This window comes from Mastomys coucha, unplaced genomic scaffold (assembly GCF_008632895.1).
Source record: "Mastomys coucha isolate ucsf_1 unplaced genomic scaffold, UCSF_Mcou_1 pScaffold22, whole genome shotgun sequence".
NCBI lineage: Eukaryota > Metazoa > Chordata > Mammalia > Rodentia > Muridae > Mastomys > Mastomys coucha.
Window position 1 is genome coordinate 19,106,284 of NW_022196905.1, and position 19,057 is coordinate 19,125,340.

Here is a 19,057-nt window from a genome sequence, read left to right on the forward strand (position 1 = left end):
TCTATCTTAAAGTAAACATCCTATAGGCATACTTTCCTAGTGGTACCATTTTATTCATACTTGTTCAAGAGTACTCTTTAATGGTGGAAGAAAGAGGTCTAAAATTCTAGTTCATATTCCTCCTTAAAAATCAATTTTAATAACTAAGAACTGTGTGTCATATGAAAGATTAATACAGTTCAATTCCTCTAAAAAATTAAAAAGGGAAAATATCTTAATTACTGTTGCAGCATTATATTTTGAAGATAAAGCAAAATTTGGTGTCTTTTAAAATTTTTATTCTTTGCTTCAAATATTTTGAGTAACTTGGAAATTCAACTTACATATTCCACAGCATTTTTACTTAAAAAGGAAGTTAGACTCAAAACATCACTTTCTCCAGAAGAGTGGGTATGAAGGTTGGTGGCACCTTGTGTATGAGTCATGGAATGGTCCTGAAGGCCATTTTCATACTCCCACCTAGAACAGGATAAGGTGCCTGGTACTGGCACATGGCAGGCCACTGAGTCAGAACAGGCTCTGATCCTGTGTCTTATCTGTTCTCTGTCATGGTAACATGGTGCAATCCTGAGTTACAGTCACTAGAAGCTTCCCAGATTCTACCTAGGACATGTGAGTTTCCTATTATTCAGCCAACAGACTGGGAGCACAAACACCTCACCTTACTGGACCTGGAACACACACAGTGATCAGGTCCTGAAGGTCCAATGCAGTCTTGGGAGGGTTTTGTCCTTTGTTCTTGGTAGATAAAACAAGAGCAAACTAGCCTGAGGTTAGTTGTGAGGAGATGAGGTTTCTTGAAGCACACGTATTTCTACAAAGTTATGGTGATAGTGTTAAGAAGTCATCTGTTTCTCCCCTTCCTTATTAAGGATTCCCAGTAGGAGTACAGATTAGATGGACAGTGGGTCCTGAGGAAAATGGAGTATGCCTGGCCATTTGGCAATGATATTGGGGTCAAGTAAGGAGTGAATCACTTATATGAGGTAAAAAGGATGTCAGGAGCAGGAATAGGGAATATCATCCTTAAGTTTTTCCTTCTAGATCATAGTCCCTTAGTGCTAGGCCAGCATTCGTGAAGAGTCTATTAGAAGTTACAGTTTGCTGTTTAGCTACACTCTGAGGCTAAGTAGCATAAGCTCTGACAGTGATCTCAGCATACTGAAGATCCCAGATGCCTGGAGGGTAACGATACCTGCCAGTATGGATCTGAGGGAGGTAAAGCTGCCTGGGGACCTGCTACTAGTTAGTAGGCTTGGGCCAACCTGATGCTTACTTAGACTACTGTGGTAAGGGATAGAGAGATAGCTCAGCAGTTAAAATCACTTGTTGATTTTTCTTGAGGATCTAATTTGATTGCCAGAAGCCTCTGTGGCTCATAACTGTCTATAAATCCAGTTCTGGGATCCGTCACCCTTTTCTGGCCTTCACTGGGAACCAGGCACTTGGGTGGTGCATAGACATACATGCAGGCAATATATCCATGCACAATATTTAAAAAAAAAAATTAGAAAAGAGTACCATGGGAAGATCTAAGAATGTGGCAATAGTCCAGTTACTCATATTCTCACCAGTTGTTTTCCCCAGAAAAGTTAGATCATTATAGATCATATGTCAAGATATTCTAAGCCTAGTGTTTATCCATACACAAAGCTGCAATCTCGTCAGGTCCAATGTAAACCATAAAAATAGAGTCACCCTGTGTCCTAGGAACAGAGAGCAGTGAGTGTGGGCACTGGGGAACAGAATGTGGCCAGCTCAAAGGGCTGAAGACAGCTTGGGGTGGGAAATTATCACACATTTAAATATTAGTTATATGGCTTCAACAAAATAATAGGTGCACTCAAATCAGTGAACTCAGAGATCTGTAGAGCCACACACCCATATCTCTTCTCAGGGTAATGGGAAATTTGAGGTGTCAGTTTGACTTGGCTGTCATTACCAAATCTTGGCCAATACAGTCTAAGTGTTACTGTGAGGTAGGTTCCAGCAGATGATCCTCACAGATTCAAGAGGACTCATCCAATCAGACAAGAGAACAGGCACGTTCCCAGGCAGAGGAAGGAATGAGGGCACCAACCTACATCGTCTCTTTCCATGGTCCCTAAGTATTAGTCACATTTCTCATTGGGGTGACAAAATCAGACAGGAGGTGTCTCAGAAAGGATGGGTGCTTTCCTCAGTTTGCAAGCACAGTCCATAATGGGGAGCAAAGCATGAGGCAGCTGGTCACGTGCCATCCACCCTCCGGAAGCAAACAATGCCAGTTCTTGTGCTTTCTTTCCCTTATTTAGTCCAGGACCCTGTCTACCCCATGAGATCATTTTTCCCATGTTGAGGGTGGGGCTTCTGACCTCAGTTTAACATCTCTGGAAATGCAGAGGTTTTTCTCCAAAGTGATTCAAACAGTATTGAAATGACTATGTTCAAATTCTAGTTTGCTTTCTTGCCAGTCTCAGCATTTCTATGAGAGATCTATTTGAAATTCATTTGTCTGTACACTCGTGTTGTGTCTTGTTCTCTGGAAAACCCTCACTCATGACAGGTAGACCTGTTGCTATCTGTGTGCTTCTCCTAGTTCCAACATCTTCATCTTATATTCCTCCTCTACTTTTTGCCATGCTAAATGCCTGGCCAGTGTTCTTTCCTCTCTCTTATGTATGGGATGTAATGATGCTTGTGGCACGGTGCTTCCTACCCATGGTAGGCCTTCTGTCCTCAGTTAAATCTCTTACAGACATGTCCAAATGTGTATCTCCTGGGTGTTCTAAATCCAGCTAGGCTGGCAATCAAGATTAACCACCGTTTGCAGGTTTAACCCCAAGTTTGCACCTGTCAGGACTCTTCTTGAGAATCCAGCTTCACTGGCAGACACACACCGTGTGAGGATCCATATGGAAACATCTTCTGAGTTTTCCCTCCATATGATGGCAAAAGCATTTTAAGCATTCAACTCCAGGAAATAGACTTTCCTGTTTCAATAGCCAAGAGCAACTCATTGCTTAGGTCTCTGATATACCTTCTTCCTTCTATACTATGGTTTAATAGTTTTGTTAAAATATAGCTTGATGACAGAATTTCTTTTGTACTTTTATATTTATATTGTACAATTTTAATGAATTCACAGAGCTATGAATAATTATTACCGTTCATGGGAAACCTTTTTATTCAGTGTTCATACCTATTTACAATCCATCCCTGTACGCTGGCACTGTAGGCCTCAAGGTATACATTTCCAACTCTCTGCTGCAATGAGGGATACCAAATGGCTACTTTGGGACAAGTGAGCTTGGTAGGAAAGTGTAGACCTTGATAGTTGGGGAAGTAGGAATTCAACCAATAAAGAGAAAATGGAGTCTGTATCCTAAGAAGATAGAAGAGGTCGCATGCTGATATCTTTAAAAAGGTTCTCTACTCCAATATATAAAAATAGCTTTGCTTCTCTGGTTATAGCTGATGGACCATTGTTACCCACAGTCCACAGAAAAGACTAAAGGAACGACTTGTCTGCTGTGGAGAAGAATGACCTCTGTGCACTTTTTAAATGTTAGACCATGGTTAAATAATGTGCCAACTCCATGTCTTCACCTCTTTCCCAAAATTTAATGGGAGAGGTGATAATGAGCAATCTCGTTTCTCCTCTTCTGAATTTTCTTAGTTCAGTGGTCCATGACACCCCTGCATAGAGCTGTAGTCATCGGGCTTTGTCCTGCACGCACACCATCCTTCTTGTAATGATGGTGACCTTTTTCTATCAGCAAAGAGAAAGGGGCAAGTCTGAATTTATCCCCAGGTTGGTTATAACAGTTTTTATTGTTTGAAATCTAAGCAAAATAACATGGCCATAGCCTCTCAGTTCAGCTGCTCGCGTTGAAAGGACGAGTAAGGTTCAATGAGACGAGAAGTAAGGCTCACCTCCCTTCTTGCATTTACTGACTGCTTGGAAATAGTTTGTCAAATTGTATTTATGGTGAGACAGGTTCAAACAACAGCTTAGAGTTACCCGCCTGGAACTATATTGGAAATGGGAAATGACGGGAGCAAGAGAGTAATAAAGGGTCAATTAAGGCTCGAGGGATGATAAGAAGAAGACAAATTCAGAACGAATGTGGAAGGAGACCAGTGGTTAGGTTTTTTTTATTACTACTTTACAATATCAAGGGAAAAAGGATGCACAGAAACAAATTATCTCCGATAGGGCAGAGATGCAGGGACAAACTCATGATATTCACAGTCATCATAGCCCCTATCTGTTGAGTGCTGACAAATTCACAATATTAAAGATCACCATCGAGGACATCATTTACCAAATGACTCCTGTGCATCATTGTGTGGGATTGGCAACTAGGCTTTCTGACTTGTACGCTCTAGTGATTTTTTAATACAAATGTCATTAAATGCAGAGACATGGAGAGACTTTGGCCCACTTCTGTTCCTTTCTGAGCCTCATTAGTGAGCATTTCAGAACTCCAGTGAGTCCTGGTCCTAGCAATCTTGGAAAAGCTGAGACACATGGACAGGAGCTACCTTCATATCTTTGGATCACAGTGCATTTTATTAGATTTCTGGATGCAAGCAGAAGCAACCAATGTGCCAGAGAAGAGAATGGTCTTAAAGACTAGCCATCACACAAGAGGAAGATTTGAATGGGGATGGGGGCGTGCCTTCCAAGCCTGGTCTCCATATGATGTGGTCCTCTTTGCAGTAGCAGAGTGTTTCACAGTTCCTGACTTTTGCAACTATTGTTCAGCCAAGACTCCCCCATACTCTACAGTTAGCTCATTTGGTGATGCTTATATCTGAGCAGTGTTGGGCCAGAAGGAAAGATATCTCGTGTCCACAAAAGCAGGTGCAGTCAACAATATTCATAGGTCACAGGATAACTACCAGGTAGAGTCAGAACCAAAGGCAGCAGAGGAGTGACTTCTGAGGCAGAAGTCTGGACCCACCTACTGAGAGGTGAGTAGGACCCTACAGCTATTAGCCAAAGCACAGTTAGGGCAGGAGAGAGAGAGACTTTCTCTTCATTCTCTGAAGTACTCCATGACCTTTTGACTTTAGCCAACAACAGATCAATGGAGAAAAGCGAGACGAGTACATTGATTATATGCACAGGGGCATCCCAGGGAAGAAATACACAATACATTCAGACAAATGAAGCACACAAGCTTAGATACCCTCTTCATAAAGAAAAGTGAAGGATGGATGAAGGAACCCTTAGAAAGGCAGAGGATGGTTGTGAGGTTGGGTTCTGGCTTCTAGTTTCCTATCCTGTGAGGGTCTGCTTCTTGGAAGATCATAAGAACATGTGAGTGAAGAGAACAGCCACGTGTCGGCATGCAGCTACTGCTTCCCTGGTGCCTTCAGCAGCAAGTCTCAAGGTTGCCTTCCCTGGGCTCCATGGTTAGGAATTGTCTTTCCCAAGATGGTAACTTCCTCCTGGCCAAAGGGAGATCCAGGGCAACAACCTTGCTCTAGAAATCGGTCTTTCTAGGTCAGACCCAAAGCATTTTTCTTTATTTTAGTTTTGTTTTTAAATGTTTGTATTTGGTTTCAGTTTATAAAGTTCTGTTATGGAGACAGTTGCATTTGATCCTCTCAGAACTCTAGAGGTAAGTCATCATTCAAAACTCCAGGTCATCTGGAAGCCATCTGAGATCCCCAAAGATGACCAAACTTTGGAGTGAAGATGCACAGTTCAGAGCTCTTTCCCCTTCCACTATTTACTGCCATGATAAAATTTGGGTGATCATGTGTACTCCGAGATGTTAACAAAAATACTTGGAAGATAAAATCCTCTTCAATGTTCCAAGTACATTGCTTGATTTAGCTAGCTAGGCTTTAAAATATTAGGGATAAGAGGTTTGGGGATAAGAAGCAGGAAAGACTATCTACAAAAAGGCACTCATAAATCCATGGAGATAGCTGGATGGGTGCAGTGCTTGCTGTGTAAGCACAAGGACATGAATTCTGCCCCCCTCCCAGTACCCATGGAAAAAGCTTGCTATGTGATACATACCTGTGGAGACAGGAGGATCCTAGGGGATTGTTGTTCAGACAGCCTAGCTGAGTCTGTGAGTTTCAGGTACAGTAAGAGACTCTGTCACAAATATTAAGGAGGAAAGTAACAGGCAAAACCATCTGGCATCTACTTCTGGCCTTAATAGACACATGCACCTGTTACTTGTGTGTGCATGAACACGCACACACACACACACACACACACACACACACACAACACATGATGCTCAGTTTTCCTCTGTTGTCACCTTCCATCTTGAACAAATGATACTATATTTATACCATCATGACATGGCAAAGCTACCTTGTAGATGCCATGAGTAATTTTATTTATTTTTTCTTTATTCTTGAGAAAATTCACTCATGTATACAATAAAATATGATACTGTCTACCCCCTATCCACCCTTGACTTCCTGAATGCCTTCAACATTCTCTCTCCAACCTGTTATCATTTTTTTATAACCCACTAAGTCCAATTGGTGATACTCATATGTGCATGGGTTTGCGGTCACTCATAGGAATATAGCAAACCTACCCAAGGCTACATCCTAAAAAAAGTGACCCTTCCTTCCACAGCAACTGCCATCAGCTAATAGCTTCTCAGTAAAGTGTGGGTTGTTTAGATCATCTATCCCTTCAATGTGAGAATTTTGACTGGCTTGACTTTGTACAGGTCTTGCTCAGGTAATCAATCCTAGCCGCTGTGAGTTCTTAAGTGCTATGGTCATGTTATGTCCAGAGGACAGCATTTCTAGCACTCCTTGCAATCTCTGGCTTTTACATTCTCCCCACTTCCTGTTGCTTGATGTACCTAGTGCCTTGGTGGTGGAGGTGGGAGCAACATAGTTGTCCAGCTTAGGGAAGTGTACCCTCTCTCATGCTATGGATTTTGACCAGCGATGTATCTATGTACTTACTTCTGCCCATTGCAAAAAGAAGTTTCTTTGAGTAAAGTTGAAAACAGTCAAGGTCTATGGGTATAAATATAAAATTTTAGAAGGTTCTTATGCAGTAAGACCACTTAACAAAATAACAGTAGCCATTTCTACCCGTGGGATTATGTCTTTTGCAGCTATGGACTTTTGGCCAGGATTACAATACCAAGTATGACATTTCCTTTTATGAAGCAAATCTCAAATCCAGGAAGCTTTCACTTACTCCACAGTTGTGCCACTATGGAACCAGTGGACACTTCTCCATAGGTAATTTTAATGTCCCAAAGTTACATGTATTCAGTATTGGTTTCTTATCTGTATGCTGCTCCATTGATAGCTTTCTATATGCCTGGTTATACGAAAATCATTATCCTTGCTTTATGAAAAAGCTGGAGACTCTGGGAAGGCTAACATCTTATTTAGCTAGCACTAAAATAGAAGGGAGTGGAAGACATTTGAGGGTTATTTTCATTTTCAAGGGGAAGTTATTTATTCAAATCATGTAATAGAATCTTTGTCATGAAGGTGGTCCTCTGGTTTTATGTTATATTATTTTTCTCCTTAAATTTGTATATCTTGTTTAGTGTGTGTGTGTGTGTGTGTGTGTGTGTGTGTGTGTGTGTGTGTTTGCTTGCCACAGTGCATTTGTGGAGGTCAGAGGACAGCTCATAGGGATTGATTCTCTTCTTCAACATTTGAATCCTGAGAATGTAACTCAAGTTGCTAAGCTTGGTGGCTAGTGCTTTTACTTGCTAAGATAACTCACTGTCCCTAGTCCTGTGATTTTAAAACCATCGCAAACACCAGTGAGGGTCCTCTTTCTAATTGTAGACTGCTGGCCTTTGGTTTTATCCTTGTATGATAGAGAGCAGAGAAGAGATACAAAACAGACCTCCTCATGTCTTTCCATGGGCACATATCCCAATCATGATTGTCTGCCCTGGTGGCCAGGTCATCTCCTAAGTTCCTAATTTTTATGCATCACTTTGGCATGAGACTTTCTATGCAATTCTGGAGGATACAGATGTACTCCACTGTGCTAAACATGTATCAGTTTGGAAACTTTGATGAGCTAGAACAATGTCTAGTTTTTTTTAATAGGCAAATACTGTTTAGTGTAAACTTCTTTGATACGTTGAAGATACCTATAGAGATTTATGAAACCAGATTGTCTTCAGTGAAGCCTATAGCTAAATAGAGGATAAAGTTGTACAAAGCTGTAGAGGAAGTAAAGTGGGGGCAGGATAGGGCTGGTGGGAACTGAGAGTAGGGTCACACCTAGTTTGCAGGCTGCAGAACTTTCACCTGATGGCTCAGGATAGAGAACGATCTAAAGATAGTCAGTCCCCAAGGAAGGAGCTAGAGAAAGGACCCAAAAAGCTGAAGGGTTTGCAGCCCCTTAGGACGAACAATAATATGAACTAACTAGTACCCTCAGAGTTCCCAGGGACTAAACCACCAAACAAAGAGTACACATGGTGGGACTCATGGCTCCAGCAGCATATGCATAGCAGAGGATGGCCAAGTCTGTCATAAATGGAGAAGAGAGGTCCTTGGTCCTGTGAAGGTTCTATGCCCCAGTGTAGGGGAATGCCAGGGCCAGGAAACGGGAGAGGGTGGGTTGGTGAGCAGGGGGAGGAGGGAGGGAACAGGATTCTTATTTTATTTAATTTTATTTTTTGGAGATATTGTTTGACATGTAAATAAAGAAAATATGTAATTAAAAAAAAAAGATAGTAGCCAGAAAATGCATCCTGCCCCATCCGTTCCACTCTGAGGATCAAACCCAGGGCTTCATACTTGCTAAACAGCCAGTGTTGATTTTAAAAGTGTGTGGTCTTTACAGACTCATTTGATCACCATATCTCAGTTCAAAATCTGCTCACCTTCACAACAGTCTAAAGGGGCCTTATCCCTGTCTGTTGTCATCTTGGCTAATAATCACTCTTGTTACACCACAACCAGTCTGGGATGATGGTCCCTGCTATCCTTTTTCCTTAAATGAGAGAGTATACAAACAAGATATAACTATTATTATAAATCTTGAGCGTTGACTGTAAAACTTAAAAGAAACCTCGTACCCAAAATTGTAGCGTTTGAATAATTTTGAGCTACCAAATGGAATCTATTTAGGCTAGTTTAAAGGCTAATTGATATAATTTCAATTTCAAATTGAAACAGTACTTATAATGCACTGTCATTCATCTTAATGAGTGTTAATGTTGAAACATAATTGTGACTCTTTGAAGGAGAGCATCATTAACCCCGTTATTGCTGCTCAGTGTACAGAGATGCTCTAAGAAAAATGCTGTTGGGTAGGACTGGATGTACGATCTGGATTCTCCAATCAAGAGAGTTTCCAGAAGAAAGGGGGCTATCTAACACATTGGCATTTAACCAGGATGGAAATAAACAAATCACCGTGCAGTGTCAACTCCAGTAGTTACATGGAGGCATGGAACTACTCAGTGAATAGTACTGGACAGTAGATCACAATTCTTTCAGTTGCTTTCAGAAGTTCATTTCTTAGGCTCTTAAAGATTCCTACTAGATACAGAATATGTGTGTGTGTGTGTGTGTGTGTGTGTACACAGAATATGTATATGTACAGAAATGTTTTAGTTAACTTTAATTTTATGGCCACGAGTTGTTGTATTTTCTGAATGTATAGGAGGTGATCTACAGAGTCTTTAGGATACAGTAAAAATCTATAAAGTAGGTTTTTGTATGAGGCCATAGAAGTTCTGTGATGTTCAGGTTAAAGTTTCCAAATTCATACTTAAGTAGTCCCTGAGTAGCAGAGCTGAATTTTCCGACACCCTTTCAGTGCACACCCTTTAAAATGATGCTCCCAGATGTATGGTAGATCCCTAGTCAGTGTCACTTCTGCCTCTAGTCTAAGTTTGCACAAACCCTCTGATTTCCAGAAAAATAAATCGAGCTAGCTTCTTGTGTCAAATAGCCACTGTACCTTTCAGTTCCCTTTGCCTCAGTCACCCATCACCCCAAGAGCCCAAAGCCCACCACTGTGACCATTTCCCTGCACAGATCCTCTGGGGTTTCCTTATAGATGTCAAAGCCACAAACAGTTCCTCTGCCAATTCTCTGTGGCAAAAATGCTAGTGTCTTACCAGGACCTGTGTTTTAAGTTTGTCTTTGCTATCTAGTACTTTCGAATGTCTTTCATGATGCTAAAGACTTGCTGTAATATGGTGTCTAACATCCATACCCCAAGGTAGTCCCATTTCAGTCTCCTGAGCTGGAAAATGCCATCAAAGCCTGTGAGTTTCAGTAGGCTGAACCTTTCTGTGTTAGGCATTTTGAAGTTTATCCAGAGAGGTTTGGTACTGTGGCTTTGAGGCATGGGTAGACACATATAGAAAGTTCCAAGTTCTTTTAGTATGAAGTTGTCATAGTTCAGTGAAGAAATTGGGAAATAGCCAATACAGTTGTGCAACATAATCATTGTAGTTGTTTTTTACTGAACACTATATGCTAGATAATGCGTTAAGTAGTTGAAATATAACATTGATCCATCTCCATAGTAAACCTTAAGAAGTTACCACTGCTTTTCCCTTGGGCTGGAGAGGGAAATTTATAACCTCACGATGTCTTGGTCACCTGGTGACAGGGGCAAAATAGGTGACAGTCTGTAGAGTACTAGTTCCTGCTAGGCTCTATGGTATATATGTAAGTCAAAAGGTTGTACATCTGACTAAGAAAACCCAAAAACCACAGAGGAGCCAGGCTTTGACTGGCATCTGACAGGATTTGAGTTAGAATTTGCCATGTGAACGAGAATACATGAAGCTCTAATGGAGAAAACAGTGTGTATCCAAGATTGAAGAAGGTCAAGGTCATTTCATGCTATGGGAACTACCTGTGGTGTTACTCAAGTGAAGTTCCCTGAGAGGGTGTGGTTAATAACACACTAGAGAAGGGAAGTGGCAAAGCTGAGGCTGGGCCATGTCAGAGAGGGCCATGGCGACCATGCAAACCTGGAGATTTTGTCCTACTGGTGATAGAGATCCCTTGAGAAAAGTGAAGACCCCCCTTCAAGTTTAGAAACTTGTCAAAGCTGCAGGAGAAGGGGTGGATTCAGCAGTGGAAAGAGACCTGGGTGTCAGATATAGCTACTGTAATACTCCATGCAAAGCACAATGAGGACATGGAAGAAGGAAAAACAGAAAAGGAGAGGTCAATTTACACAGTGAATTCAATGATCACGACTTAGTGACTAAGTGGGCTTGTGTCTATGATAGGAAACATGGATAGTTAAGGAACTCTTTATATGCACCAATAATTGACAGACAAGCCAAAAAAAAAAAAAAAAAAGACTTTGAAGATGCTCAGCAACACAGCTTACAGATCTGAAGAGGTGGTGTCCCCACCTTAATAGGGCAGAGACCCCAGCAGTCAAAAGACCCTAAGCATAAAAAAGATGACGATTAGTTTTCTAGTCTTGCTCGTTGGAACTTGGTTGCACGACACCTCTTTGCTTGCCCCTTTTCAACTTTACACATGGCCAGTGCTTACAATACCAACTTCATTTTTAAAGTTTAATGAAATTTTATTTTCTTACTTATTCACTTTGCATCTTGCTCACTGTCTACCTCCCAGTCATCTCCTCCCACAATCCTTCCCCCATCTTCTCTCCCCTTCTCTTCTTAGCTGGTGGGGCCCTCGTGGGTATCCCCCAAATCTGGAACTTCAAGTCTTTGTGAGGCTAGGTGCTTCCTCTCCCACTGAGGCCAACCCAGCTAGAAGAACATACCCCATGCACAAGCAACAACTTTTGGGATAGCCTCTACTCCAGTTGTTTGGGACTCTCATGAAGACCAACCTATACATCTACTACATATGTGCGGGGAGGCCTAGGTCCAGCCCATGTATGTTCTTTGGTTGGTGGTTCAGACTCTGAGAGCCCCAAGGGTCCAGGTAGGTTGTTTCTGTTGGTCTTCCTGTGGAGTTTCTAACCCCTTCAGGCCCACAATCCTTCCTCCTATTCTTCCATGAGAGCCCTCAAGTTCTATCCACTGTTTGGCTGTGTGTATCTGTATCTGTCTGAATCAGCTGCTGGATGGGGCCTCTCAGAGGACAACTTGCTCCTGTCTGCAAGTATTACAGAGTATCATTAATAGTGCTAGGAATTGGTGCTTGCCCATGGGTTAGGTCAAGTTGGGCCAGATATTGGTCGGCCATTCCCTCAGTCTTTGCTTCCTTCCTTATGTCTGAATTTCTTGTAGACAGGATAAATTTTGTGTTGAAAGTTTTATGGGTGGCTTGGTGTCTCTATTGCTCCACTTGGGTTATAAAACCAACTTCTGACAGAATGTGAGTTCAGATCTGCAGGAAGCCAGGTAATGGAGGGATATGCTCCAGGTCTGACTTCATGTGGCAGGTGTAGAGGACCCAAGCACAGCTCCTCCAAGGGTGCAGTCTAGCTCTTCCTTCTAGAAAAGACCACATTGAGTTTTGTATTTTTTAAAGTAAAACACTTTATTTTGGTGTTTGGGAAAAAAAATCAATTTCAAGAACTAACTCCAACTGACTTAAAGGTGTTCTTCCAGATCAGTAGTTGTCTCTGAAGTAACTAGAGTGCCATCTCTCTGTAGCCTGTTTGCCCTGAGTGATCTGTACACAGATAGGCTAAGGAAATGAATAGGACACAAAGCTGTGAGTCCAGTAGAGTAAATATTCATTCAGAAAACAATGAAGTTGAGACTTCAACTCTCAAATTTATTCATTCTTTTATCCTTGTTTCCAAATAGCCATACTCTACTCTGTGTCTGGCACTGGGGCTGAAGCGACAGACCGGACAGATGAGAAAGGCTACATCAGGGACTTTTTAGACTCTGGGGAGTAGTTATCTATAAATTAATCTGATCAGATAAAGAAGTGTCCCATCAGGTATAGGAATGCCCGTGGTTATCAATTTATTGATAACCTAAAAAAATTTATTAGCAATTATAAATTGAAGGAAGTTTCCATTCACTAGATCTCAGAACATATGCAAATAAGTATTTGAACAGGCTATATTAAGCTTCAGGAGGCTCAGTGGAGAGAGGGAAGGAGGGAAATGAGGTATTAATAGATAGATGTTGCAGCCTACTGTTTTCTCCACTCTCCCTGGTAAGTCCCAGGGAAAATGTTTACAATATTTTGTGCTATTTTTCTGAGCACAAATGTGATTCTTTGGTGTCGAATGGTCGCCATGTGAGATGTCTAATCTGTTTCATCTAAGTAGATCTCAACCAGGTCAGAATTGTGTCTGAGTTGCTATGTTTCTCACTAAACCCTGGGAAGGAGAACTAGCTGTGGATGCAGGTCAGAATTCACAGGCTGACTCTGAACGCTGGGTCTATTTAGCATAAACAACTGTCCTTTTCTTGTTAGGGAAGCAGATGGGAGCAGGTTCAGTGCAGGACTAATGCACCAATGAGATGGTTACCTTGAAGTGTTTGAAAGATATGCCTTTCTTTGGGAGCAGATGTGAAGATCCCACACTGGCAAGAGTTTGCCTATGGGAAAGAGGAAGCTCGGTCTTGTGCTTTTGTGGTCAGGGTGAGGGGGGGATGCAGTCAGTGTGGTGAACTGGGAAAAGAATAACCAGACTATGAGGGGCCCTTTCCTATAGTGTTTACAATTCAGATTGGGAAGTTGGATACGTTAATATGGGTCCCCAGAGATGTGTGTGTGCCTTTACACATAGGAAGCAGTGAGCAGCTACAACAGACACTAATTTTTTACCTGGCATCCCTAATGCCTGTAGCATCTTCAGTGCACAGTTGCATGGGATGGTTATTGGCAAATGTTTGTGAATAAGTGACTGACTAATTTGAAATGATTGAATAGATGATAGATCTTGATTGTAACTAAATGAAGCAGTAGCTCAAGAGGAATTTGGTTAGATTGGCTTGAAGGAGGGTAGCACAGATTAGTATTTGAGAGGGGACCAGATAGTGGGAGCTCATCTGAGAGGAGTTATGAGAGGACTCAGGGTGAATGATTAAATACATTGTACAAATGTGTGACGTTCTCAAAGAATGAATAAAAATGACTTAAAACAAACCAAATAAACAAGAACCATTCATTGAAGTCTCATTTTATGCACTGTAAAGTTTGGAAAGGAGTATCTTACTTCACAAGATGCTTTGAAAGATAGATCAGTAGGTTTATAGATCTGCAGAATGTCTCCTGAGCCTGAATCATGGGAATTCTTCCAATCAGGAGTACCTACTACACTTTTAGATGCAGATTCACTTCCTTTTTTCCCCCCTTAAAGTCACATATTCGAGTATATTCCTGAGTCAAATTATATTTAGGTTTTCAGATACTTGGACAGAGGGAAAAGAGGTCGGTCCCTCTGCTCAACTGGGCAGCATGCACCACGTTTGTATGTACTAATTTTAGGTCCTCCATCTCAGGCACTTTTACAGCTCTTACCAAACATCGGCGTTTACCAGACTCTTGAAATGGAAATAGTCCATCTGGCAGCCATCGGGGACAGGACCTGGCAATGAAGAGAGCCCACTTATGTATTCAGAAGCCAACACATAGAAGGACCACCACAGCCCCCAGGTTCCGCACCCGGGGTCGGGGGAATTCTAAATGAGGACCCTTGGGCAATCCCCACTCTTCCTCAAACGGTCACAGGGTCTGCAGCAGATGCAGAAGGCTCTGGCTTCTCCCGAGAGGAAATGTGACCGTGGAGAGGCACTGGATAAAGGGAACTTCTGGGCAGGCTTTGTCCAGAAATTTCCTGTTAAGTGTTTCACTTCACGTTTAGGAAAGGATTGAGGAACTCTTGGGAATCAGTTCACAAAGGCTGAGGACCCAAAGAAACGCAGCCTGTGCCCGGGTCCTGGGGCTCCTGGTCACACAGCTGCAGCGACGAAGGATAGTCCTGGCTTCCTTGAGCTTATTTTGTATCTTGTCTTTGTTTGTCAAGTTTATGTGGCCCTGTGTGCATTGAGGTGTGTGTGTATGTGTGTGTGTGTGTGTGTGTGTGTGTGTGTGTTCTTTCCCTCCAGACTATAAAAAACGAACGAGGAAGCACCGGAAGTGGTATCTCTTCCTGCTCACCCATACTTTTTGCCTTTGTGAAAGTGCACCAGCATAACCACCACCTCCTACCATAATGCTTCCCGTTTCTTCTACTCCTTCATACTAAGAAGCTCACCCCACACCAGACCCAGTGAGATTTAAAAATTAAAAAAGGCCAGACCAGAGAATATAACACTTACGTTAAAGTACGCACTAAAGCTGTGTGCCAAAAAGAGCCTGTATTTTCAGAAGGACGGTTTTAGCTTTACTCTGAATGTTTTAAAAGCAGTTTTTGGAAGACGGGAGAGGGTAAAAAAAGAGTGCAGGTCTTTCTTTTCATTTCATGGATCCTTAACCCATATTTAATGCAGAGCCTGGATTTTAGACATAGCAAGTGTGCTTGTAATTATTTCAAACAGTTAAAAAAGCTAGTTAATGATGTTCAACATAAGTAATCATGTTAAATAGTAAAATTTAATTTCTTAAAAACTTAAATCCTCATATCTTCTGGAATGCATTGTACTGGAGGATGTCTGAGTAAATTAAATTCTCTCCTGCACACTAAAGCATCAATTTCCTTATGGTAATTATCTGCTAGATTGGATCTGTCAGAGGCCGGGAAGCAAGGCTGACATTATACCCTCTTTACAAAAAATGATTACAAAAAATTAAGACGAATGAGTAAAATTAAGGCTGTGGCTGGTAAGCCTCTATAAAGCTCTCATGGATCCTTCTACATAAGATACCATTGTACCCCTGGACTAAGCTTTTAATGACTAGCGTATAATCAGGTGAAGTCCATTAAAGTGCGGCAGAAGTAACGATAGCAGAGATAACAGCGAGAAATGATTTTCCGCCAAGTAGAAGCAATTTATTATACACAAAAATGAATTTCTAACGGAAGTGTCTGGATGGATGAGGAACTCGGCTGAGGTGACAGGATTTCTTTCCTGGAAAGTCTGAAAGAGTGGTCGCGCACAAGGCACCCCACCGGCATTCTGGAAATGGAGGCAGGTGGACCCCGGGCCCTGACAACGCTTCCTGCTGTGTGACCAGTGCCTCCAGAGTCTCGCTGTTTCCAGAATGCAATCTTCTGGTCTGGGTTCTTCAGGGGTGAATCAGTAAAGCGATCTCTTTCAATTTTTGGCTGGGCATCGGCTGATGATAGTGTGGATAACTGAACTGTTTGTTGTGGTTGTTGATCCAGCCATGCATAAAGCACTTAGGTAATATAATTGCATGGCTATCAGGGATGGTGCCTTAGTTTAATTAACTGTGAAAGAGTAAACACAATCCCCATAGAGTCATAGGGGAAGTGGGGCATTAATTAGTCATGAAAAATGCATAACAGCATTCAAGACCTAGAATGCATCACTCAGGTACCTCCTGAGTGTCATCTCTGCTGACCCTGAAGTCCTTACTCAGGCCTGGCTAAGCCTTTCATCTGGGTTTGTTTGTTTCCAAGGCCCCTTTCTCCTTGTGTTGTAACCAAGACCACTGTGTCAAGTACCACTCTGCAATGACCCATCCCTCTAGAGCTCCATGTCACAATCTGTAAAGATGATATCACTAGGGACAGACATCACAGTGCATAGGGTTTCTATGAGAGTGGCAGGCACCTAGGGCTTGATAAGCTACCCATCACTGGTGGTGTATGGTAGAGGTTTTAGCTGCTTGCACCATGGTATCTGTGTCCCCCTTGCTCTCTTCTGTGAGAGCGGAAAATGTAGTTTGGTTCAAATTAATGAACACATGTGTATTCAGTTCACACATCTTGAATCAAGGGACATGCCAGTAAGACAGTTCAGTGGGAAGCAGTGCCTGTGACCAAGCCTGCTTACCCAAGTTACATCCCTGAGATCCACATGGTCCTGTAATTTGTCCTCTGATCACCACATGCATGGCATGGTGCACCCCAACCCCATATAAATAAGTAATAACTGTAATAAAACCAGTGGAGGATACAGAAGAGCTCCTGAGGGACACAATCAGTCTCACCCAGCCATGTTTGTATTCACCACAGCAAGTCAACAAAGATGTATGAACTGAATACACAGAAAAAAAGAGAAATGAATGCATGCCACAGGATTGGGTTGTAGCTCTCTCTGCTTGACTATTTCCACGCAGACCTAAATCTGTTCATGTGTTGGCACGTCTGCAAAGACAGGAGAAAAGCTCCAGGAGGACAAGAGGAGAAAGCTTTGTGCGACACCATGTGTATTGCCGACTTTCTGTCACTAGAGCAAAGACCTGGTAAAATGGGTAAGGAATTGGGCGGTGGTGGCTCTGGGAGGAGTTAGGGAGAGGGGATAAATGGAATCAAAGTATAGCAGATGAAACAATCAAGGACTTAATAATGTATTTTTAAGAGGCACCTTATAGGAGGAATGATTTACTTGCCCTTTGTTCTTTAAGAGGAAGATGTGTTTTTATAAACAGCAACAAGAAACTAAAGACCCAACCTTACTTGCCCAATACACTATGAGAAAATTTGGATTTCTACCTAATATCGTATGCGTAAATTACTTCAAAGTGGATCAGTAAACTAAATGAAAGATTTAAAATTAACCTCTTGGAGAAAATATTAGGGAAAGTTTCTAAGACGTGGAATTTGGTGATAAATTCTTGGCTTTGATATGATTTGAGAAAGTTGAATCCAGTGGTGTGTATGTCGAGGTGGGGAGGGGCAGTAGAAACAAGAGATTGCTGGTCATGTTGATCGACAGTTAGGAAGTGCAGAGAAATGGATGCTGTTATTTTTGTTCCCCATTGAGGTTCAGTCCTGAATCCTTGCCTATAGGACTGTGGTGTCCAAATTTAGGATGGTTCTTTCCTCCTCAGATAATTTCTCAGAAGTGTGCTCACAGATATATCCACAAATGTATCTCCTACGTAGTTCTAAAACCAGTAAAGTTGACAGTGGCGACTCTGCCACAGCATCATTGCAGTGAGGAGTCTGATGGAGCTTCTCATGTTAGATGTTGTAATCTTAAATCATAATTGTGGAATTGGAGCTTGAGGGAGGAAAGCATTATTTAAGGGCTAAGGCATGGGTCATCAGATCTGGGAAATCCATGTGAAGGCCTTTGAAATTGTAAAGCATTAATACAAATTGCTATCCCAGATCACACAGGCAGGACACAGAGAGGAGGGGTTTTGAGTGGAAAGTTGGAAGGACAAAGAAACAGTGACAACAGGTAAAGTAGTTATGAAATAACAGTCACAGCCCTGTGTTGGCCATGAGCATGGCATGCAGCAGGCTGGTTTCCATGAAGCTCTTGTGTGCCTGGGAAATATAAAGAAGGTGAAACTAGTGATTAGAGCTGTGTTCTGGCCTTCTCTGAAGGTGTTTACTCCTTGAGCTCCAGGTCTGATGACTTATACTGAGAATAACTTGGAAAAACAAAAACAAAACAAACAAACAAGGTTTGGATCAGATCCAGTGACCTTGGAAGGCTCCATTTTTCTCCCTTTACCTTCAAATAAGGCTATTCATAGGAGTTTTGGTATCTAAGACTGTGACCTATACTGTGTGATGTACAAGCTGAAGTTCCAGGTAGGCAAGTTCCTAGTCTCAGTTTGTGCCTGATGTGTTTGGTCTGAGTCTTACCCTGGTGAATAACTAGAAAAAGAACATGTCCAGAAGATGCAACTGGACTTATGATAGGCCTCTGCCCAGGTCATTCCATCAGTAAGCCTATTATAAACTACAAGACTGTATCAAAATGTCAATTTAACCACACAGCATCCTGTAGTCTTACGATTTCCCTTTGTTATCTCACAGCTGCAGACCAGCATCATGTCCGAGCATCGCTGTGCACAGGGAATGATCAGAATTCAAAATCTGAATTATGAATAGACCAAGTGCCTGCTATTTTTCAGAAATCATCTCAAACCATTTACACTGATGATCCTTTGTATATTATACTAATCATGACAGCCTCTATCTGTTGGTATGGAATGAGTATATATATTCTCCAAAATTCTCCAAATCACACATCTTCACTGTCGACTTGCAACTTACTGAACTGTGGAAAATACAGTGTTTCTGTGA

The 19,057-nt window shown here is 41.9% G+C and overlaps 1 long non-coding RNA gene across 1 annotated transcript; it reads left to right on the plus strand.

The window, feature by feature from the left end:
• The first annotated feature begins 16,627 nt into the window (after positions 1–16,627).
• Positions 16,628–19,057, plus strand: LOC116070610. Its single transcript, XR_004110474.1, has 3 exons — positions 16,628–17,041; positions 17,131–17,265; positions 18,788–19,057. It is a non-coding gene; the product is annotated as an uncharacterized LOC116070610 (long non-coding RNA).